Source organism: Lissotriton vulgaris, chromosome 4_1 (genome assembly GCF_964263255.1).
Source record: "Lissotriton vulgaris chromosome 4_1, aLisVul1.2, whole genome shotgun sequence".
Taxonomy (NCBI): Eukaryota; Metazoa; Chordata; class Amphibia; order Caudata; family Salamandridae; genus Lissotriton; species Lissotriton vulgaris.
The window spans coordinates 1986880426-1986904912 of NC_141691.1; the positions used below are offsets into that span (position 1 = coordinate 1986880426).

At 49.6% G+C, this 24487-nt stretch overlaps 1 protein-coding gene and 1 pseudogene across 1 annotated transcript in view; one reads left to right on the forward strand and one right to left on the reverse strand.

The window, feature by feature from the left end:
* TOP1MT (DNA topoisomerase I mitochondrial) overlaps positions 1-24487 on the reverse strand; it is a 1598136-nt gene that overhangs the window by 1351793 nt on the left and 221856 nt on the right. The window lies entirely within an intron of this gene.
* LOC147724790 (hatching enzyme 1.2 pseudogene) lies at positions 10705-12387 on the forward strand (annotated as a pseudogene).

The following is a 24487-nucleotide window of genomic DNA, read 5'->3' on the forward strand; positions in this document are numbered from 1 at the left end:
AAGTCCAGCCCCCCAGCATCCACCAGATCTGCGTGGGGCCCTTCTGCTCTTTGCTGTTCACCGCGTTGTCCGGCTACTTGCCTGCTGGCTTGTGGCCCTTCTGACGACGCACCACGACGACAACACCGCTGGTCTGGTTGCTCCAGACTGGCCCTTGCTCCCCTCCAACAGAGGAGCACCCCGGACCCTCCTGGTCCACTCCAGACGCCATTTTAAGTCCACCGCGTGGGCTTGCATTTGCCAAGACTTGTTGCCCCAATCCTGGGTCCAGCGACAGCAGATACCTTCGTGGGACAGCTCGCACCTCCATCCTGGTCGCCGACAGCGCCTCCTGGTCCGAGAGACTGCGGAGCCCAGCGTCGCCCACTCACCTGGTCGAGGTGACTTCGTCCGGGGCCATCCTGGTGCCCACCTAATCACTGGCTAGTGATTCAGAACTTGGTCCCCTCTGCTTACAGGTATCCTCCATCATCGATCCAGGCTTGGATCCCATCGAACTTCATCACTGGTCGCCTGCCAGCAACAACTTCTTTCAGGCTCCATAGACTGCAACGAGGATTCCCGACGTCTTTTCAGACCTATGCAGCCGCAGCCCCTGGGCTAGGTAATCTCCGCATTTCGGTGCTCCAGCATAGCTTAACCATCCAAGGGTCCAAATCCTTTTTCGTTTCAGCTCTACCTAGTCTGATTCGTCCGATAACACTAACTTTACGAAATCTAGCATCCATAGACTTTGTCCCGCATCCCGCGTGAGAGTGCACACTCTGCACCCGATCTCCCTAGGCCTCCTGCTCGTAATCTGAAGGTTCAGTAGTCCAGTCCTAGCGATCCTAAAGCCTATTAGAGTAGTACTTACCTGCTAGTAATTTCGCATTCCACTTTTAGAGTATATGTTTTTTCGTGCCCCTCGGGCATTTGTGTAAATTGTGCGACTTTCAGTATTTCTTCAAGAGCTTTGTATTGTGCTTAGCACCCTGTCCTCATAAAGAGTCCAGGGTTGTTGTGTTCTAAATAATTGTACTTTATTTTCATAACAACTTGTGTGGTGTCCTTTCACTTGGTGTTCAAGGGGTATATGTGATGGTATAACAGCTGGCTTAAGACGCCCTCTAGAGTTTAGCCTAAAGACTGCTCTTGTCCACGCTACTAGGATAGCTGGTCTACGGTTGACTTACAACCAATCATCAATAAGGGTGGTTTGGACTGATACATAGTGATCACTAGAATAGTGAGCACTGCATATCAGGCCAACTTCTCACATTGGTGAGCAGCGGTTGGGATTTGAGCTTGTTGTTGTTTTACCACACGTATCCTAAGAATATCATTTGAAAGATCACATAAGTATTAAGGTACATATAACTTAGCTTAGAATACTCTGAGTTCTACTGAACCAGCTGTTGTAGTTCAACAGGGCCTAGCACACCCTGACTACAACTCTTAGCAAGGGATCAGTAGGCAAACAAATAGTGTAGGTAGGTGCATCACTTACACCACACTAGAAAAGCCTGTCAGACAAAGGAGGAAACTCTGAGTCTCCCCTTGTGTCAGTTGACCCTCCACAGGTCATGTCCATCTTCTTTGCCTCTATCTTTAAGCATTGCTGTAAGGTCTTGTAGCAAAGCTGCTGGCATTTGAACCATTGGTTCTTGATGAAAAACTTCTTTAGGATCTCTCTACGACTCGCATGGTTCATAGTACTCTTCTTTTTCATCCTCCTCTTGATACTTTATCCTGAGCTGTGACGGATCACGTGCCTGCCCATGAGGATCATCATCTTCAGATTCCTCCAAATAATGGCTGGGAGGCAAAGGTGAAATGTGGGACACATCATGATAAAATTGCCTGTTAGACGACAATTTTGAACTCAGAATAGGGGTAAATTGCAAAGGCGAGGGTTTTTTACACCTTAAAGTAGCAGAAATATATGTTGAAGGTGACTCATATTCCGCTGAAATCGCTGCAACAGTTAGCATCGTCGACGTTGTGATCATGGTTGTCGTCGACAGAAAAGACATAGTCGACGATGTGGTCGTCGACGTCATGGTTGAAGTCGTCGACGACGGTGGACTCGCCGACGAGGGAAGAAAACAAGTTACTTACCTGTTGTGAGAAGTTGGCCCGATATGCAGCGTTCGCTATTCTAGCGACCGCTATGTATCGTTCCAAACGACCCTTATGGTGATTGGTTGTAAGTCAACCTATAGACCAGCTATCCTAGTAGCGTGGATACGAGCAGTCTAAGGCTAAAGACTCGAGAGGGCGCGTTAAGCCAGCTGTTTACCACACATGTACCCCTTGAACACCAAGTGAAAGGACACCACACAAGTGTTATGAAAATAAACAGTATATTTATTAAGAATCACAACAGCCCTGTACTCTTTATGAGGACAGGGTACTAAGCACAAACCAAATCTTTTAGGAAAATACTTCAAGTGCACAATTAAAACAAGTGTCCGAGGACACGGAAAGTTTAAGGTCTCGGGCGGACCCGATAAGGCAAGTCGGAAGCGAGGGACTCGGGACCCTAGAGTAAAGAGGCTATGCAGGCACCGAAATGCCGAGTTACCTAGCCACGAGGGCTGCGGCTGCACAAGTCTTACAGGCGTCGGGGTCTTCGCTGACGAGCCAGGAGCCGGAAGAAAAGGAGTTGCTGGCCGGCGACCAGTGATGAATAGTTTGTAGAGATCCAAGCCTGGATCAGAGATTGATGATACCTGAAAGCAGAGGGGACCAAGTTCGTACTACTAGCCAGTAGTCAGAGGGTACCAGGAAGGCACCGGTTGGCCGTCACCTCGGCCAGGTGAGTGGGCGACGCTAGGCTCTGCAGTCTCACGGACCAGGAGGCGTTGTCGGCGACCAGGATGGAGGTGCGAGCTGTCCCACGAAGGATGATGCTGTCGGCGTCGCTGGGCCCAAGATGGGGCAACAAGCCTTGGCAGGTCTCAGGGCCACGTGGTGGGCCTAAGATGGCGTCGTGAGTGGACCAGGAGGGTCCGGGGTGCTTCTCGCAAAGATGGAAGCAAGGGCCAGTCTGGAGCAACCAGACCAGCAGTGTTGATTGTCGGATGTCGTCACAGAAGGGCACAAGCCAGCGGCTAGTGACCAGACAACGTGCTGAGCAGCGAGCAGAAGGGCCCCACGCAGATCGTGGAGATGCTGGGAGACTGCACTTCGGTGCTGGAGCGGCTCAGGGTCGGGGCTTCTCGGACCCCAGAGCACTCACCAGAGAATTGCTTCGATGGTCGTGCTGGTTAAGAGCGTGCAGGTTCTGATGATGGCCGGTCCCTCGAGGTCTCGTCGCACCCACCGGTCACAGCTGAGCTGATGACGTGGGTAGAGGTCAGAGGTGCCAGGGAAGCCGGTTCTCGTCGAGCTGGGCCGTCGGATTCCTTGAGGAAGGACTTACAGCAAACCGCAGAGTTCTTAGATGGTGCCCGCTGATGCAGGGTGACTACTCCTTAGTCACAAGGGAGAAATCTTGAGAAGAGTCTCGAAGTCCTTTCGTAGAAAGTATTCTTGATTCAAAGATAATCTAATTTGGAAGGGTCCCCGCTCCGGCCTTTATTCTAAAGAAAGGGGTGGGTACATGACTAGGTCCTGCCCTAAGGGTGGGACCAGGAAGGGGGGTAGTTACACCCCTCTCCCCTGCCGGACTTTCCCCAGGCCAGGGCTGGTGCCCCTGGAACTGGTTCTAACCGGCAGATGCGTAGTGAGCACCGGGGTGCCACTCCGCAGTCACCTTCTCGCAAAAGCCCTACCTACCCAGAATACACAAACCATGTCTGGGACGGTGCGAACACCGCCCTCGACAGGAAACCCTTTGTCCAAGCTCTCCTCGCTGGAAGGACTCCCAGCAGCAGGAGGTCAGACTCGTGTCTGTGGTGGCAGCATCCATTTTGTGGAGCTGAGGCTTTAGTTAACTTTAACCGGGGTTCACAGTTACGTACATGTCGTGTCCCTCTAGAAGGGCGAAATGCTAACCTCGTCGCCAGAGTTGGTGAGAGGGCAGCATCCCGATTCGTATGACACCTTACTCGACATGTCTTGATAACGCGACACCGAAGTTACCGATGTGGTACGCGTTATCATGGAACAGCCATTGGGTCTTGATTCCGCAAGCTGCAACCGGGCTCGGCTCGGGCCAGAACCTAGTTCACACGAGCCCACGCACTCTGCCTTCAGGATTGTCAAGGCCTGCCATAGGAGTGACTGATAGGAACTCGGGTGTCCATTGTATGGTTAGATATAGAGCTACTATACCTAAAGCAAAGGGTGATTACACGACTTTGCCCCAGCTGTCATGCAGCCAGTTGTGTCAAATTTAGGAGGCCAGCCAGGGGTGGCATAATACATGCTGCAGCCCCTGGCGGCCCTGGGTACACCTATGCCCTGCGTTACGGGGTCTGATAAGGTGGCCCAGTACCAATTGGAAATGCACCTAAGGTACATGGAATCCATTTTAAAGAGAGAGCAGTAGGCCTGGGGTCCTGATTGGCAAGATCCCAGGTCGACTATGTCAAAAACCAGCTAAAACACAGGGCAAAAAGTTGGGGGCAACCATAGTCAGGATGTACCTTCCTACACCTGTAACTTGGGTTCCCCAGTATTGGTAACTTTCATAGATTCCCATGCTTTGTATCATTCCCCGTTGTCGGAATGGGAGCCTCGGTAAATAGAAAAAACCATAGTAGTAAGCACAAAGTGAAAAAATAGGCCTAGGCCTCATCTAATTTTGTAGCATATCCACCTCTTTTTGTAAAAGAGACCAAACTTCTGCAGTAGCCAATCAGAGCAGCCTCACCCCACAGAACCTTCCTGAGAGAAGCTCAGAGCCTCAGATTTTCGTAGCCGTTGTGATCCGCTATCCACCAAGATAAGAAGACTGAGCTTTCCCAGGGGAGGCGGGTGGGCGCATGGGAATCTATGAAAGTTACCAATACTGGGGAACCAAAGTTACAGGTAAGTAACTTGTTTTCTTGCCCCAGTATTGGAACTTTCATAGATTCCCATGCTTTGTATCAGAGTAACCAGCAGTAAACAGAAAAGCATATTTTGCAATATATGAACCTGAAAATGTTACACATCTCTGATTAGAACAGTAGAAACACATAGGATCATAAAATATGACAATAATGCAGTTATACAAAATATGCAAATAGGAAGGCGGGATAGAAAGGAAAGCTCACCGACTTATTGGAAAAGATTCCTCAAAACTGCCTGGCCCACTGCCGCATCTTCTTTCACAGAAGAATCCAAACAGTAGTGGTGAGTGAAGGTGTGGACACTGCTCCATGTTGCAGCTCTACAAATGTCCTTGATAGGGACCTCTGCGAATAGAGCTGTCGATGAAGCCATTGACCTGGTAGAGTGAGCACGAACTGCTCGGTGCAGTGGTTTTCCAGCCGCTTGGTGGCAAAATTGTATAGCACTGGCAATCCAGCGGGAAACACAGGCTTTAGAAACTGGACATCCCTTGCGTGGAGGACTGAAAGAAACAAAAAGCTGTGAAGACTTCCTGAAGGGTCTTGTTCACTCCAGGTAGAATTTCAGGCATCTGTGAATGTCCAAAGAGTGCAAAGTTCTTTCCGCGGGTGTGGAAGGCTGTGGAAAGAACGGTTTTAAGACTACTGGCTCATTTAGGTGGAATTCTGAAGGCACCTTTGGGATAAACTTAGGATTCGTTCTTAGGATCAGAACATTATTCTTAAATTGTAGAAAGGGTTCCTCAATCGTGAAAGCTTGGAGCTCACTTACTCTTCGAGCCGATGTCAGGGCCAAGAGAAGAGCCAGTTTTCAAGAAAGAAACTTAAGGTCAGACTTATGAACAGGTTCAAAAGGGGCTTTCATGAGAGATGACAAGACTAGATTCAAATGCCAGGCCGGAGGTGGCGGCCGGACTGGAGGAAAGACCCTGAATAAACCCTTCAGAAATTGTTTGATAATTCTCGTTGACCATAGGGAAGGACCTGGAGATGAACGTCTGAATCTAGAGATGGCCGCCAGATGGACTTTCACAGAAGATGGAGCCAATCCAGATTTAGCCAGTGAAAGAATGTAAGGCAAGAGTTGGTGTGGAGCAGAAGTATATGGGTGTAAACCTTCTTTCCGACACCAAACACAGAATCTCTTCCATTTAGCACGATAGGTCTTGTTGGTACTAGGCGCTGTGGCCTGGGCCAAAATGTCCCCACAATCCCCTGATAGATCTAAACCTTGGAATTCTCGGAACTCAGGAACCACGCTGTCAATCGCAGCGACTTCAAGTCCGGATGTAGAACCTGTCCGTGAGACATCGTTAACAGTGTTGGCACAGGATGTAGGAGAACTGGTTGGTCCTGGGAGAGGAGGAGAAGTTCCGAGTACCAAAACTGTCTGGGCCATGCTGGAGCGATCAGAATCATCCTGCAAGGTTCCACCTTGAGTTTGCTGATCAACCTCGGGATCAGCGGAATGGGAGGAAAGGTGTAAACAAAGGCGCCTGACCAAGCAATCAAAAGCGCATTCCCCAAGGATTCACGATGGTGAACCCTGCTTGCGAAGGACAGGCATTTGGCGTTCTGGGGAGTTGCAAACAGATCGATGGATGGCGTCCCCCATCGTGCAAAGAGCTCCTCCAGAACGGTCTGGTCTAGTTCCCACTCGTGAGAGACTTTCCTTTGGCGACTCAAAGCGTCTGCCTTGACATTGAGTGTCCCCGCTAGATGTTCCGCTGAGAGGGAGACATTGTTCTGGATTACCCAATTCCACAGCGTTTGAGCTTCCTTGGAGAGGGTGGAGGATCTTGTTCCGCCCTGTTTGTTTATGTAGTGCATGGCTGTGGTGTTGTCCGTACGAACCAGCACTGCACGGTTGCGAATCCTCGGAAGAAAAGCTTGTAGAGCCAGACGGATAGCGAGAAGTTCCAGAAGGTTGATATGGAACTTGATCTGGACTGGACTCCAATGGCCGCTGACCTGTAGCTCTTGGAGGACCGCTCCCCATCCCTCCATGGAAGCATCCGTTGTCAAAACAAGAGGAGATGGTGGAAGTCGGAACAATAGACCCCTGGAAAGATTGTCTTTCAGCAACTACCAGCCGCCTGCCTTTCTCATTTCCGGGGAAACGACAATCCTGTCGTCGAAGGATCCTGTGACCTGCCGCCATTGCTTGTCCAATTGTTCTTGTAGTGGACGCATTCTGAGCCTGCATTGTGGCACTAATGGTATGCAGGATGAAATCGATCCGAGAAGCGATTTGTACCTGCGAACTGTCAGCGTCTTGCGAGATTGAAGAAGCCGAGCTGAACAAATTAGTTTGTTCTGGCGCTCCTCCGATGGAAAGGCTAGGCAACTCTCTGTGTCCAGGATGGCCCCTAGGAACCTCGCTGACCTGGAGGGGCATAGAACAGATTTTTCCTTGTTGAGTCGAAGACCTAGGTGCTCGAACAGTTCTTTGCATGACCGGACTGCATTGGACGCTTCTAGAGCAGATGGAGCCTTCAGTAGCCAATCGTCCAGATATGGAAAAACCTGAATAGCTTGCCTTCTCAGATAAGCTGCTACTGGAGCCAGAATTTTTGTGAAGATCCGTGGAGCGGACCGGAGACCAAACGGTAGTACCTTTAATTGAAAGTGGCTCTTGCCCACTGTAAATCGAAGATATTGCCTGTGAGCTGGATGAATAGGAACGTGGAAGTAAGCGTCTTCCAAATGTAGGGTCACCATGTAATCCCCTGGATTGAGGAGACGAAGGATGTCCTGAAGAGTGACCATCCTGAAGGACAACTTTACGAGATAAATGTTGAGCTGCCGTAGATCTAAAATTGGACGCCATTTGTCCTTTGTCTTCCGAACCAGGAAGAACCTGGAATAGAACCCTTTCCCCTTCTGAGAAAGGGGTACAGGCTCTATTGCCCCCTTTGTGAAAAGTTGGTGGGCTTCGAGATGAAGGAGCTTGAGATGTTTGGGAGGAAAGGCGTCCGGCGCTCTTGTCGGAGGAAGGTCTTGAAACTCCAACGTGTGTCCTTCTTTGACGATTTGTAGGACCCACTGATCCGATGTAATGATCATCCAGTTGTCGAGGCAATGGGCAATCCTGCCCCCCACTGATGTGAATGAGGGAACAGGAACAGTGGAAAGAGCCACCTGGCCGCTATTGTTTCCTGATGTTGTCTCTCCTTTGCTGGCCTTGACGTCCCCTAGGCTGCTGGCGAGAGAAAGAACCCCTCTGAGAGTACTGAGGTTTATATGTCTGGCTAGACTGTGAGCCAGAAGAGTAGCGATTCTGATTTCCTCCTCTATAAGAGGAAAATCCTTTACCTCTAGCTCCCCTGAAGGGTACCTTGCGATACTGCAATGTTCCTAAGGACTTGGCTGTATCGGTGTCCTTTTTAATGCCTTGCAGGGCCTCATCGACGTGCTTGCCAAACAGCATTTCTCCGTCGTATGGCAGATCCAAGATTTTATTCTGCACTTCTTGCCTGAACCAAGTGGCCTTCAACCACCCTTGGCGTCGCAGAACCGCCGAACCAGCAAGTGCTCGAAATGCGGTGGTCGCAATATCCATTGCGACATCAATGACTTGCGAGGAAGCCCGCTCCCCTTCAAGCAAAATCTTCTTCACTTCTTCTTTAGAAGAATCCTGCAATTCCTCTACAAATGGAACAAGGTCGCACTACATCTGGCGGTCATAGCGTCCCAGAATTGCTAAAGCATTGGCTGCTCTAACCAGAAGACTTGCCATTGCTGAAAATCGTTTGCCTACATTGTCTAGGCGCCTGCCCACCTTATCTGGTGGTGTAGTCAGTGGCGTAGAAGAAAAAGTCAGAAAAACTGAAGAAACTGAGCAGAGCTCAATGGAGACTCCCTTGCACAACGTGCAGTAGAAAATCTGAGGCTCTGAGCTTCTCTCAGGAAGGTTCTGTGGGGTGAGGCTGCTCTGATTGGCTACTGCAGAAGTTTGGTCTCTTTTACAAAAAGGTGGATAAGCTAAAAAATGAGATGAGGCCTAGGCCTATTTTTTCACTTTGTGCTTACTACTATGGTATTTTCTATTTACCGAGGCTCCCATTCCGACGACGGGGAATGATACAAAGCATGGGAATCTATGAAAGTTCCAATACTGGGGCAATAATGATTGTCGACGGTGAGGTCATCGACGGCATCGTCGTCGACGGTAGGCTCGTCGACGTTATCGTCATCGACGGTGGGCTTGTCGACGGTATCGTCGTCGACAGTGGGCTCGACGTCGACAGGATGCTCGTCGACGACGGTGGAAGCTTCGTCGCCGGGATCCTCGGCGACGAAGCAGCGTCGACGAAATGTGAATTATCGACGGCGTAGGGACGAAGACTTTGTCGACGGTGTAATTTTCTTTAACGCTGAAGATGCACTCACCTTTTGAGGTGATTTCCTCATCAACAAAGATGTTCTAACTGTCGACGGAGGGTCCTGAAGAGATTTTGAGGTCGTTTTCTGAGAAACCTTCACCTTATCTCTAGATATCTCTTCAGAAGAGACTTTCTTTTTCTCTTTTTTAGCGGAGGACTGACCTGCTTCTGAAGATGAAGTTTTTAAGGTCGTACTCATTTTCTCAGGAGGATCTCCAGATCTATCTCTTTCCTTGGAGATGGGGGTGGACACTTGACTTCCTTCACCTTCAGAAACCCCTTCAAATGACTTCAATTTCTCCAGGCAACCCAGCAGGCGTCCTTCATGATCCTTTAAAGTCTTTGCAGGAACGGTTCTGCAGATCCTGCAGTCTTTGACTTTGTGTGCTGGGTAGAGGCAATAAATACACTCTTTATGTGGGTCTTCAAAGTGAAGTCTTTTCTTCCCACAGACATATTCTTCTCTCAGAAATGAAGGCCAAAGGAAAAAAAGGGAGACTCCCTAACACACGAGGTGCAGTAGAAAATCTGAGGGTTTGCCTCTCTGTGGGGATGGTTCTAGAGGGTGCGGCTGCCTGATTGGCTGGTTTCCAAGTTTGGTTCTTTTTACAAAAAGACTGAGATAGGCTATTGTAGTGACTTTTCCTTACACTGTAGCCTATGGTATAATGTTATTATGACTATAATGTATATGTTTTATTGTACTGCGAAACTCTAAACTTGTCGGCGGGGATGATTCTAAGCATGTGAATCTATGAAAGATACCCCAATACTGGATAATTCTGTTCATCACAGACTGAGCAGGTGTCAGCTAGTAGTAGGCTAAGAATAATTCACTATAACTTTTTACACAGATTATATTACACCCCAGCCCGAATGCACAGATACAAATTAAGGGAGACTGACAAATGTGACAGTTGTCAAGCCCCTGGAGCTGACTTCCTGCATCTTGCGTGGAAATGTACGGAGGTATATACATACTGGACGCTGGTTTTTGAAGCTTTGTCTCTAATGATTAATGTATGGATTGAGCCCACACCGCTGATGGCCCTATTGGGTTATGTTAAACTAGTGCAAGCAGAGTACTGAATGTTTGTGACCATCGCATTGTTGATGGCTAAGAGAAGAGTGGCATGCTATTGGGGTAGGGCACCCAAATTCAAAGTGTGGATTAACGATCTAATCTATTGTCAGGAGCAGCTTGCGATATATGCGGAACTGTTGCCTGTTGCTTCCAGGCCCAGGGAAATATGGGCCCCACAGCAACGTTATTTATTGTCGCACTCCCAGACAGACCCCCCCACAGAATGATGGGTCTCCTCACGCATTATAGCACAATGCGGGCACACATGACTACTAAGCTTAGAGTCCCTGGTAAGAGTGATATGTCAATGTATAGAGCGGACAATAAGATGGTTGCACTTATTTACTTGCTCAGATGCGCCTGAAATGTGACGAAGCAGGCCACTACTGTACTGTGCATGTTACTGTTGTATGATGCTCACAACCCCCAATGTCAAGCCCGGACTTGTATTCCAATTTTTCTTTTCTATTCTTTGTGCTAATGTAAGCTTGCCTATGTATTATTTTGTGCTGAGGGACAACAAAGACTTTAATGACTGACTAATTACTATTATATAGAACATTGTTACTAAAAGCTGTATGATGATCTGAAAACTTATTACATCAAGTTGTTGAGAGTATGAATGACTACATGTGTACCATGTTTGAAAAATCAATAAAAATAAAGAAAAAAAAGAAAGAAAAAAAAAAGACCGGTTCACTCATACTTATTACTACACTTTATGGCACTACTGCACTCGTGCTTCCCAACTCATGATAAAGGCAGTAGCCCTTCAGCATCATGAGGGTATCTATCTGGGCGCCTGGGAGGGGCCCAGATAGATACACAATACACAAATTGACCACAATCCGTGGGACAGTCCTAAATCATGTTGCACACAAATGATCTGTGTTTTGTCCATGGCACCAAAAATCAACACTGGCGAACTAGACATCTCTACAGCTGGAGCATTCAGGGCAGGAGTGCATGTCAGTCACCATGTGAAGGACTTTCTGTCCCAAAGTCATTCATTTAAGGAACAAGTACTGGCTCAATAACCTCTGAAGCCAGGGTGCTGTGCGTGAAGGCGCCAAGGGGAGCAGAGGTGGCACGGACAGACTGTGAGGCACAGAGTTGGCCCCTTGGCACAGGATGGCATGGTGCTTCGTGGGAGAAGAAACACCACCTAGGATGGTACGATGCACAGAGGGAGTACGGATCGGGGGGGGGGGACCCTGAACCTTCAACTCAAATCCTGAAAGTTGATGAAGCTTCTGGTAAATCTCCCTTTGGTTGAAATCGCAGTGGACCCCCTGGGAAACGCAGACCGATGTGCCTCCGACCGGTGCCGCTGGCCCAGCGCTGCCAACGGGCAGGTGCTAGTGCCCTTAGAGATCTCTCCCACCTACTCCCAAATGAGCGAGCAGTTATAATGGGTGCCATACAATCATTCGCTGCACGCACCTGTATTTCGTTCAGACCTGTATTTCGTTCAGACCTCGAACAAACGAACGCGACTATCTCTTCATCGAACCACAGAATGGATGCTGGTCCTTCATTGGACTGATTGGGGGTGGTAAGGTGGTGTCCTTACAGAGGAATGGATTAGTCTTCACCGGCACGGTGCAGCACAAGCTCCTCCATGCCCTGGGCTTCCACCATGAACAGAACCGCAGGGACCGCGATGACTGTCACCATCCTCCTCCAGAAGGTAATGCTGGGCATGGAACATAATTTTAGGAAGGTGAACACCAATAATCTTGGCACACGTTATGTCTATGCTCCAATTATGCACTACTCAAGGAATGCCTTCTCACGCAATGGGAGTGCCACCATTATGCCCAAGCCCGATCCTAATGTCGCTATTGGGCAATTTCGACACTTCACCGAAACCGACATCACAAAGATCAACAGGTTATATTGCTCGAGATGTGCGAATTTGAGAACTCAACTCTAAAGCCTGCGGGTACGAAGACAGAAAAGTGCTTCGAGGGAGGAGGAGCCTAGCCTGCAGCCGAGATGGCCGCCTAGCTCTTCGGCTCCGCCGGCCCTGACGCCCTTCGCTGAGATCCTGGTAAAATCCTGTGCCTCCGAGCATCACGCTAGCATCGCGCTTACCTGCGCTGCACTCCTGATCACGATGCTGTGTCTCCGGTCGAAAACGGACCTGCCACGGCGGAGTTGAGCCTCGGTCACCATTCCGGCCTTTTGTAGAGGGAGCAGCCGGGCCATTGTTTGGTGGGGACGGCCGGTGGAGACTACGACGGCAGCGGCCGCTGCGGAGAGGGAGGAGCCGGTGCACCGGACCTGGAGCGCGGCGCTGGTGGATTCTTCACAGTAACCTTTTCCCTGTTCAGCAGCCCGGCGCGACTCGCTCGCAACATTGTTTCCGGCTCCCGCTCCATGTATCTCGGCCCAGCAGAAGGGGGCCGGGATCGCTTCTTTGTTGCAGCTTGTAGCAGCGGTCGCCATCTTTTGCTACGGACGCCCTGATCTTGCCGGTGGGTCTCCCTGTGCTACAGTTACTCCTACCCTTACAGCCTCTTCCCAACCGGCTGTACCACGTTTCCTGCACCATTGGGGCCTCGCAGAGATTTCACTACTCTCCAGATACCGATGGCTGGTGTCGGGGGCCTGCTTCCTGGGGCGCTCAATGGTTGTTTCCTTAAGATGGCGGACACGGCAGCACCCTCCATCCTTGCTCCACCGCTGAGGCTCTGCGACATCCTGGCTGCACTGGGGGACCTGCGATCGGCCTTCCGCGACCTTACTGCTGAATTGGGGGACCGTCTTGAGGGGGCCCTGTTGGCTGGCCATGAGGATTCTCCAGTGCGGCGTGTTACGCCATATCCTCAGCCGACTGTCGGTGGATCATTTGAATTGGGGCATGGGGCGGTGGCGGGGGGACGTGTCCCAGAACCCGCTGCGGTACTCCTCGGATCTTCTCTGGAGGAGTATGACAATACTGCTTCCCTGGTACGGCCGGGGCTCGGGTCCCGGTCGTCGCTTCCCCCACCCCCTTCATCCTTGGGTGCCACGTTCTCGAGTGTCCTCCTGGACTTGCTTCCTGTGCACCGGCCGGCTGCTACTTTGGATCTTATACATCGTCCTGCCTCCTGTTGCTCCAACCGTGGCATGGAAATGGTGCGTCCTTTGGTTCCTTACAATCAAGCCTCACTCCAGTTTGCCTTGTCTCCTGCACCTCAACTTTTACAACGGTCTCCATGGCGGTCCATTTCGTCCAAGCTGGCGGTACTGACACTGGTTTCTGTTGGACTGCAGATTCGAAGGGGTCAAGGCTGATGAAGGGGACTTTCTTGTTACACACTGGAACACATAAGGCTGGGACTGGGACTTGTGACTGCTGGAGGTACTTGTAGAATGGGTGTTAGGTTGGGGCCTGGGGTTGGGTGACCGCGGCTAACGATTTTGCTTGCTTATATAAATCCTTGGCCCTCCTCCGATCAACCGTGACATTCTATTTCTTTTCTTCTCTTATTCTTCTTCTACATTTCGGGACTCTTCTGGGGCGACAGACACACTGCTAGGGGGGGGTAGGCCGTAGCCTCTGCATGCGTGTAGGGTGGGGGGTATATTTCCTTGTCGGTTTTTTCTTTCTATGGGCCTCCTTTTTCTTTCCTTCTTCTTTCTTTCTCTCTTCTCTCTTTCTACTCTGTTCCTTCTAGCTGACTCCTTCCTTTCTTCTTTCTTGGGTCTGTGGTGGGAGTGGGTGCTTGTGGGTAGCGTTTGGGGATCGCCATTTGATATGCTTCTTTACTATCCTGATTTTGTTCAGCGCGATCGCTTGCCTTACGGATAATGCTTGCTGACCCTTCTTGTGATCGCTGCCCAGTATAAGTCCTAACTTCATTGCTCTGATTCAGATCCTTCCAGACCTGTTGCTACAGACTCATTTCAGAACTTTATTTAAAAATTAAACCTCATCATCCTGACGCTTAGCGGCACGATTGTGTAGAACGTAACCTGGTCTATTCGTTGATTTACTGCTTTGTCGCTGAGAAGTGTACTTGCTTGCTGATGTGCTCTTTATTGTCGAGGCCGGCCTGAGGGTTGTAGGCCCGTATTTGTCTGCACATACTGTTCAATAAAGGTTTTTCAAAAAAAAAAGAAAAGTGCTTCGAAGACCTGGAGTGTGCATCTGCTAACATGTTTTCTTTGTTCAGCACATACTCAACATTCCTAAGTAATAAACCTATGTGGGGGGCAAAGCCTGTGAAAAATGCCACACGACATGGGTACGGAGGAGCAGGGAAGGGTCAGCAGGAGGACATACCAAGTGAAAAAGCACTTGCAGCCTGGGACAGTTCTAACAGCCACCCACGAGGTCGGTAGCAAGAGAAGCCTAAAATCCGTGATTACTGGTTTATCTGCGGAACTGACCTCTGCTCAGGAGTTAGGCTGTCTGATAAAACGAAACAGGACTAGTGGGACAGGATTACCAAGAGATACAAAGTTATGACAAAACATGGGTCCCGGATGAACAACCATGAACGTTGTGAAATGTTGGTCCATGCTTTGTGATATGCAACAAACTGCGGCCTTTTCTTTTACCATATTAAAAAAAGAACTCTGAAGCTATTTTAGATCAGCTACATAATTGAGGTATTACAGCACTTTGTAGGTCCGTAATAAATACCCCTCTTTTTCCAGTTTTTAAACCTGAAGGATCACACACACAGAATAGTTTGACTATAGAAATAAGAACTTGCATACCTGTACTTATTCTGTAGCACATAACTCTCATTAGGACTCAGATGCAGAAAAAATACATAACAAACCTGGACATATGCATTGTTTTTTTCATCAGAATAGAGCGCCGGAAAGCCAATATCTAATAACTTTTAGTTTAACAGATTCAGTTTGCCAATAAAAATTGCACATGGGCTACATGACTAGTCCTGGTTTATATGTAGCAAGGATCATGGATATATAACAGGAAGGTCTTGAGGTTATATACGTTACTGACGAGGACTTGAATGAACAGATGACTAGGGTGGGTGGACAGGATAACGACAAACCACACACAGGTACAAAATTACTTTAAAAATCCAAAGTTGCTAATTTAAATACTAGTTATCCAGCAAGGATACAGGTTTGGCACCTGACTTCCTACAGAAGCTGCTACTTTACAACCTCCAAATATGTTCTGAAACTTACAAACCTGATGGGATTTCTTTACTTTGGGAGAGATTACTTGCCACAATATGCTGAGCGAGTGAAGCATTGCATGGTTTGGGTTCTGTCAAGTTTTCAGAAAAACACTAGAGAGAAAAACACACCACTAACTTACAAGGCCTGCAAGCAGCAGAGGGATAACGATCTAAACCTAGTTATTAAATTTGTTCCAAGTTCCTCATGCTACACATACATAGTTTACGAGGGAAAGACAAATTCCATAGCTTACACATCGCAGTGTTGTATTACACAGCCAACGCATGCTTTGCTTCTGTAGAGAAAATGATTTCTGCAGTGCAGAGAGACATCTTTAGAAATAGTCCTTTGGCGCAGGGGAAACTAATCATAATAGCCTCTCCAATTCTAGAATTGGCAACAAAAGCAAGTATACCGAATGCTAGCACTCTATAACTGTGCTGGGTGCAGTGAGCAGCTTTGTTAAGTGTAGTTAAATTTAAATATGACCACACACTCAGTATGCAAGAATTTCTACGATAGGCACAAAATGTTCCACAAACTCCTACTGTTTGCGCCTACATAAGTAAAAGAGCATGTTCTACACAGATGATTCTGCATAGACTCAGTTGAAACTAAACAAACATACTTTGCGGCTTGAGCTGCAGTGCATGGAATTTCTCAAGACGGTAACATCAAACCCTCTACATACACACACTAACACCTTAGGTGATTGCAGCGCACAGCTCACAGAAATAGATGCCTTGTTACTTACAGAAGGCTGATACAGGAGTGCCCACACTAATAGTTTCAAATTAGGGGGGTGTGGCATGCCGAGCCAAGGTGGTGGACGCACTCAGAGTGCTCCCGGACCACTCCGCCATCCGCCCCTAATCCTTTATTTCGAGCCATCCGACCTTATCAGCTGTGTTCCTGGCGCAGCAGCTCTGACTGTGCCCGGGAGTGCCGAACTTCCCTGGTGTCATCCTGTTTCGGCGAACTGGCTCACTGCGCTTCGCTCTCAAGATGCAAGATGGCAGCTCCCCTCTGCTGACTGACGTGCCGTCCGTCCTGGAGTGTTTTGCACAGCTCCGCGCCTGGACCTTGGGAGAGAGGGAGCGCCTTGGTCGCGGATTCTGCCGTGGAGCGGCGGCCAGTCCCAGGAGGCTCCCCTCCCTCTGGTGATCCCTTGTCGAGGCAGGTAGAGGCGGCCCCGTTGAGTGGCGCCTCGGCGGTGCAGCACGGATCGTGCCCGAGACTCCAGTGGCACGGGCGCATCATCGGCTGGCGCATCGGGCAGCGAAAAAGGAGGCGGACGACGCGGCTTCAACCTCGCATCCTCGGAGGGTGCTCTTACCATCCCAAGGCCGAGTGAGAAGAGCTCCAGAGTGGGTGAGTCCGTGCAGCGGCGGGGGTCCGGGACAGTTGCATAGGGGCCCTCCTGCAAGCGCGGAGGGACGACAGAGGTGGGAGCTGACCCCATGTGGCCTTGGGTCTGGCCTGAGGCCCCCCATGGGCTGAGTGACGTCCGCATCACCCCCCCCGCCCCCCCCCCCCTTTGCCGCATTAATCAAGCGGCAGGGGTAGCGGAGTGTGCCGCCCACCCGCTTTTGGCCCGGGTCACCAACACTGGGAGCGGGGTTGGTGCAGGGCCTCCTTTGGATCATTATCCTTCCTGGCGCCCTCACTGGCCACACTAGCGGCTGGGGAATCACTATGTAGGGCTTTCGGCAGTGTGCTTCGAGCGGCGCCCTGTTGTGTGAGGGGACCTTGCCGTAGGCCCCCCGTCCAGTGCCTCTTGTGGTGCGGAGTTTCTCCTGTTGGGCGGGAATTGGATCGCTTCCCCCACCCGCATTGGCACCTATTGAACGGCTGCCCGCTAATTCATTTGCTTTTGCCCTGCCGGGTGTAAGGTGGCCCGGGCGGGCAGATGTCCAGGGGCAGCCCTGGGTCTGGACTCTTCTTTATCCTTTCTCCTCCCCTCCTACCCCTGCCCCCCTCGCTCCTGTGGTGTCCCCTCATCCAGGGTGGCGGACTCAGCTTCATCTATCGGGCGGCGGCGATTTGATCTGGGCCTTGTCCGCGCACTGGCTGCCCCTCCTGCTTGATTACGGCCTGCCTTGGGATGTCTGTTGGTCCCCTGCTGCGAGGTTGGTCTGCTGCCCCCTGGGGTACCATCATGGCATCAAGTCATCAAAGAACCCTGCCACCCAAACAAAAATGGACCGCTTCACCACCTCGGAGGTGGGGGCGACTAGGGGGGCTGCGGATCAGGAGGCCCCAACATCCACAGACTTGTCCACCATCTTGTAGGCCATCCAAGCTTCACAGACCTCAGTTGAAGGCAAGATTGCGGAGGTGCGAGTGGACATGACTCATCCGGCAAGACCTCCGAAACGCCGTGGCGCAGATCAGGGAAACAAACTCGGTTCTCCATAGTCGAGGATGATGTTCAGCAACTCAAGGGGCAGGTGGCTACTCTCCAATCACGCATGCAGACACTGCAACGCCGGGCGGAGGACACAGAAAACAGGTGCCGGCGCAACAATCTCCACCTGGTGGGATTTCAGGAGTGATCGGAGCGGGCCGCACGGTGGACTTCCTGGAGAAATGGTTAAGGTCGTTGGTCCCTGAGGGCTCCCTCTCTCCGTGGTTCGCAATTGAGCGGGCCCACCGATCTTTCGCCCCAAGGCCACCAACAGGCACGGCCCCTCGACCAGTCATAATGCGGGTCCTTAATTTCAAGGATGGTGATGCCATCCTAGCTGAAGCTCGCAAACCGCAGCGGCTCCACTACGACAACCATGCAATCATGATCTTTCCGGATTATACCCGTGAAAATCAGGGTCAGCGACGTTCCTTTGGTGAAGTTAAACAAAAGCTGAGGGCACTCAATATCCAGTATCGGCTCATTTTCCCCGGCATGCCTTAATAATACCCTATTCTTTGACACTCCTAATGAGGCCGGGCCACGGAGTTGTGCCCCTGCGCATTGCTGATCAGCCCTCCATATTGGGGGTGGGGGGGAGCTGAGGGGGAATTTGTCCGGTCAGCGCCCGTCGATCCCCGCCCCCAACGTCACCACTCCCGAAAAAGTCATGGACAGAGGCGGACCCGGTTGGATTCCCTGCTGGATCAATCTCCCGACAACCAATATTGCTCTCTGATGGGGCCTTGGCTGGGAGGCCCTCTGGTTCTTCTGGGAGCCTGGACCGCGGGGGTGCGTTGCCTAATCTTCCCTGCCCGATCTCCCGGACACGACCCTCTCCCGTAGCCTGATGCTCCTGAAAGACCCTGCTTGAACTTGTCTCTGCCTGCCGGGTTTGGCGCCGCAGCCGCAGCCGGAGGCTGTGCTCAAAAACTCAAAACATTTATTCCTTTCTGATAGACTCGACTTGGCACATCCTGATATGAGATGGGGTCCACAACGTTTTTCCCATTTCCAAGCATTATAGTTTGGCTGTTCACTCATTGGTTATTGTTAGGGCGACAGATGCTTCCGTTCCCGAAGCCTATGGTGTGGGGCAGGATCGCTGTCTCGAGTTATTGGTTTAACTTTGTTCTTTTTGTTCCTTCGTTTCATCACGCCAGCACTCAACACCCCCCGATATGCGCCTAGTTGGACAGGTAACATTCCCTACGGACACCTCGCTCAGTCTGCTGAAGTCCGTGTTTGTTTTCTCAACTCCCCCGAGGACCCACTGTCAGACTGTTCCGCCCACTCACATGCCTGACACACTTCCGTTAAGCACCCCCTTGGAATGTGAATGGCCTGGAATGTGAATGGCCTTTTAAATTGTTTCAAACGCATGACTGTGTTGCGCTATGCACAGCGCTTAGGGGTGGACATTTTGCTGTTGCAAGAGACCCATCTGTTGGGTAACAACTGTCCCTTTCTAGCACGCTACGGATACGACAGGGCTTGGCATTCAGGGTTCACTTGTGGCTCCCGAGGGGTGGTGATTCTGGTGAAACGCTCCCTTCCCTTAGTGACTGTCCAGACAATCCTCCATGCCCAGGGCACTTTAGTGGCCCTTAGTGGCACGCTAAACGGTAATCCTCTCAACCTTGTGACACATTATTTTCCTCCGTCTATGCTGACAGCAACCCTCGCCAAATCTGCCGATCTCTTGGCATCCTTACCCCTGGGTCCCACATTCCTTGGGGGCGGCTTTAATGCGGTCTCTTCACCAGACCTTGATACGACCGGTTCTCCATCCCCAGTAGTATTGCACAAGCAAAACACTTGGGCTGAATCCTTGGGCTTATGTGATGCCTGGCGTGTATGTCACCCACACTCAATTTACCCACACCTCGGCAGCACACCATACACAGGTACGCATAGATGCCATCTTTATCCCATCGACTGACTGCCTGCTGATCCAAAATGCTTCACTCCTCCCCCAGGGTTTTTCTGACCACTCTCCGTTGATGCTCCATATGGGTCCCACCCCTGCTTTCGTCCAGCAAACATGGAGGCTAAACGCCTGGTTCCTCCAGGATAAGGAGTTCCAGAGGGTGCAGGGGCGGGAACTTCAAGACTATTTTCTTGCTAATGAAGGGTCAGTTTCCTCCCCGGGTACCCTGTGGGAGGCGGGCAAAGCCATGATTAGAGGGGTCGCCAAGGGACAGCTCAAAATTCAACATCAGGCCCAGTTGGAACTAATAACTACACAGGAGGCGTAGGCTCTGCGCCTCGAGCGCTACTCTGCCCGTTCCCCGGATGCTTCCGACATGAGACTTCTTACCCGACTCCGATCGGGGATCAAGCAGTTGACGCTGGATGCGGCCAAACTCCTCTGGCGTTGATCCGTGGCCAGGGTTTATGGTTGGGGTGACAAGAATGGGTCACTACTGCACCTGTCTAGCCACATATCCTAGGGTGAATCGTATTATTCCTGAGATCGTGGCACAGGATGGCTCGACGTGCCGGTTCCCAATGGACATGGCCCGTGCCTTTGCCACCTATTATCGTCAACTGTACGAGTCCAGACCTCCAACCCTTTCTCTTGCAGACCGGCTGGAGGTCAGGGTGGCAACCTTCCGTGTGTAGACTCCGTTACTCAAGCTAATCTGGACTGCCCCATCACCTGTGAGGAGATTGGGGAGGCTATTGGCCTTATTTCCTCAGGCAAGACACCGGGTCCAGATGGTCTCCCCCAGGAATACTATGTGCATTATCGGGACATTCTGGTCCCTCATCTTGCGGGTCTATACCAGGAAGCAGTGGAAAAGGGCTCCTTCCCCTTGGAGACTGATATGGCCACCATTGTGTTTCTGCCCAAATCCCAACCGCCATCGTCACGCTGTGCCGACTACCGCCCTATCTCATTCATAAACACCAAGGTCAAACTGTTAGCCACAATCCTCGCCCAGCGGCTCATACCTCTACTGTCCACGCTGGTTCATCCCGACCAATGTGGGTTCATGCTCTCCCGTGGCACCCGGCATGGTCTTCGTAGACTCCTGTCTGCTTTGGCCCACTATCTTCTTCTCACTTCACACCTGTTGATTCTCCTTGTAGACTTTGAGAAGGCCTTTGACTCGGTGGACTGGGGCTTTCTTGGGGATGTTTTGGAAGGGATGGGGCTCGGTCCTCTGTTCCGGGCCATGGTTAAGGTTCTCTATGCTCTCCCGGCGAGCCCGGGTCCTAGTGAATGGGGTCCTATTGGAGCTCTTTTCTAGTCACAGGGGAACGAGGCAAGGCTGTCCTCTATCCCTCCTGCTCTTCTTCTTGGTGATGGAGCCCTTGGCGTCCCTGGGGCAGTCGTGTGGACATGTGAGGGGATGGGAATGGCCCCATAACGAACCAGATAAAATGTCCCTCTATGCGGACGACGTCCTCATCTACTTGGTAGACCCCGCCCAGTCGGGTCCCCATTGTCTTCGCATTCTGCATTCCTTGGAGCAGGCCACGGGCCTCCGGTTGAACGCCGACAAATCGCTTTTGGTTCCCCTCCACTTATCCCGGGAATGCTTCGACTGGCAATCTAATATACATCTGCGCCGCCAATCCTTTAAAATACCTACGGATATGGATGACCTTGCTCTTTGAGCTGAGCTGGGCCCTCAATGTTACCTCCCTGGTGAAATATGCCAAGGTAGACCTTCAGAAGTGGCAGTTGCTTCCCCTGAACCTCATGGGGAGGGTGGCTCTTTTTAAAATTATGGTGCTTCCCCGCTTCCTTTACGTTCTTCAAAACACCCCTATGTGTTTTTCTACAACTTGGTTCAGTGAATTGGATGGTATGATAAACAAGTTTTTGTGGGGAAAGGGTAGGTTCCATCTGGCACTAAATACCTGCAGTATCCCTTCATTTGATGGGGTCTAGGAATGACTCATCTATACTTGTATTATCTCGCCACCCGACTTCTCTTCATACATGACTCGTTCAACGGGGGTTCAACTTTCTAATGCCTTTTCTTCTAAATACATCTACACCCTCACTTAACATAACACTCTGGTGGTGTTCAAATACGGAGTGGAAGATGTACATATTCCATAATGAGCAGATTAGGTTAGACCCAATTAAGGCAGCGCATGAGGAGGTAATGTCTGCCCGCCCTGGCTCGAGTTCCACAGTAGCAATACTATAGCAACGATACTGATGGCCATATCTACCTAAACAAACTAATTAAGTAAGTGCGGCAATGTAAGATTTGCTAACCAATAAAACAAACTATTGTTCCAAGACCAGTGCAGAATCCCCTTACTATCCCCAACCACACATTTGAAATTAATGTTCTTTGATCCCATTGGGCAAAGAGTAGCAGTAAAAATTCTTATTTATGTATTAGTTGCTGCGGATTTATTCTCCAGATTCCTGTGGGTTTAGCAATAAAGAAATGCTGATGCTAGAGTGGTTGTTGATGACTAGCAGTGCCTAGTAGTAATTGGGGCAGTTCCTACCTTTCTTTCAGATAATGGCCCTGCGTTCAACCCCAAGGCGTATGAGGATGCTATGTCGGCTCTGGGAGTAGGACTTCTACACTTGTGCCCCTTTTGGTCACAAAACAAATAGGGTCAGAGAGAGCACCAATGGTAAGTAAGCAAGCCTGGACTGCCAAGTTATTAAATACAGGAATAAGCTGGATACATAATCTGTACGGAGTTCATAAAGCATTACATAATCTGCCAAGAGGAGTACTAGGGGATCACACTGACTACATGATGCTCTTTGGAATAGCTATGTATGTACCCCATCTTGATATCCCTGGAAAGATGGCGGTAGAGAAAATGTTTGACCTGGACAGACGATTGAATGTGTTGCAGAAGAGGTCAAAAACAGACTATCTAATGTGATGCATTCCGACTCCGCCATATCCGAAGATAAGGTTTCTACAACTGCTGATTAGAGACTCCCCAAGGTGGGAGAGCTAATTCAAAAAAAGAACCTTAATAAATAGGTTTTTGACCATCTTACAGACCACTCATTCTAGTGTGGAGGGTAGAAGATACATGAACAGAAACCTTTCCTCTAATGCCTGGCTCAAATAAAAACAGGAACGTGTCCATCAATCACATTAAAAAACATTACATAACCAATTCTGTTCAGCAAAACCCCCCTCCCTTGACATCAAAGGGGACTACATAGCCTGCTGCCTCTCCAGCTTCCAGGCAAAAATCGTATGCTGCAATGTCATTAATCCCGACTGTTTCACCCAAATGTGTGATTTACTGGGAAGCACCAACCGAACCAACATCAATCAAAATGATGGCACGTCCATAACTTACTGTATAAGAATGATTTTAATACAGACTTTGAATTAAATTACATCACCATGTTCCATAGTTACTGAAAATATCTGATACCTTCTGGTTTGCTAGTGGTTTCCGGACAGATATCTTATACCACTGTGGTTCTATCTCTGGATTTCTACTTCACTGTTTTAATCTTAATGCGGTTTCTCATGCGGATTTCAGTTTTGTGGTTATTAAATGGGCATTATATTCCTGATAAAATGTGCTGTTTCTTGTGGCTCTAGAATTGTAACTGCATTTCTCTTCTCACAAACCATGTCTGGATCATCATGCTGTGAACATCACTATGCATCCTGTGCAGGAAGGTATAGTTTGGGATCCATCAGATCATGGGACCGACCCAGTTGTTTAAAATTGTGTATGTTTTAAAAGTGTCAAAAGATGATACAATAATTTGTGGTTACTTTTCAGATCATTGGGACATTAAAGCCGGTAAACAAATGTCGAAGGACTTGTAAGCCTACGCAACACTTAGGACCTTCATTTGAATGTTGATAATCAAAGAAATATATTGCTTTCATCATAATGGTCATTATTGCATTCAGAGCACCAGTATTCCTTGAGAACACTACTGGGACACTATCAGGTTCTGCACACAAACAGCCTTTCAAATATTTTTTAAAAAAAGATATCCTTATTTCAATCGTACCGCCTCGTCAAACCCATCCGCTCTTTACTGTTCCCATTAACCAGAAAGCCTTCAAAGGAACACAAATGCAAACCACAAACTCAAAATATATATAACCAATTTTATTGAAAACCTTGCTGTCAATGCTACGAGTATTGGAAATAAAAATAAAAAATTAAATTGATTGGCACATAGCAAAACAATGCTACAAGTGCACCCGTTGCACAATTCCTTTCAAACCTGATTCACAAAAGCTCGCCCCACACCTAATCCTGCTCATTATATATTCAACCATTCATTCGTCCACAACATTGTGTGCATTTCCACTATGACATTTATGGTAGCATGCTATCAGAGAAGGCGTAATTTTCATGATCATCTCCCCTCAGGACACTAGATCCTCAGCTACATTGTCGTCCCTACCGGTGCGTTTGAATTGCTGCTCATCTATAAGTGTCCACTCAAGTAAATTCTCCCTCCAAGCGAAGACCTTTGTCATTTGGGGCACCCTACAGC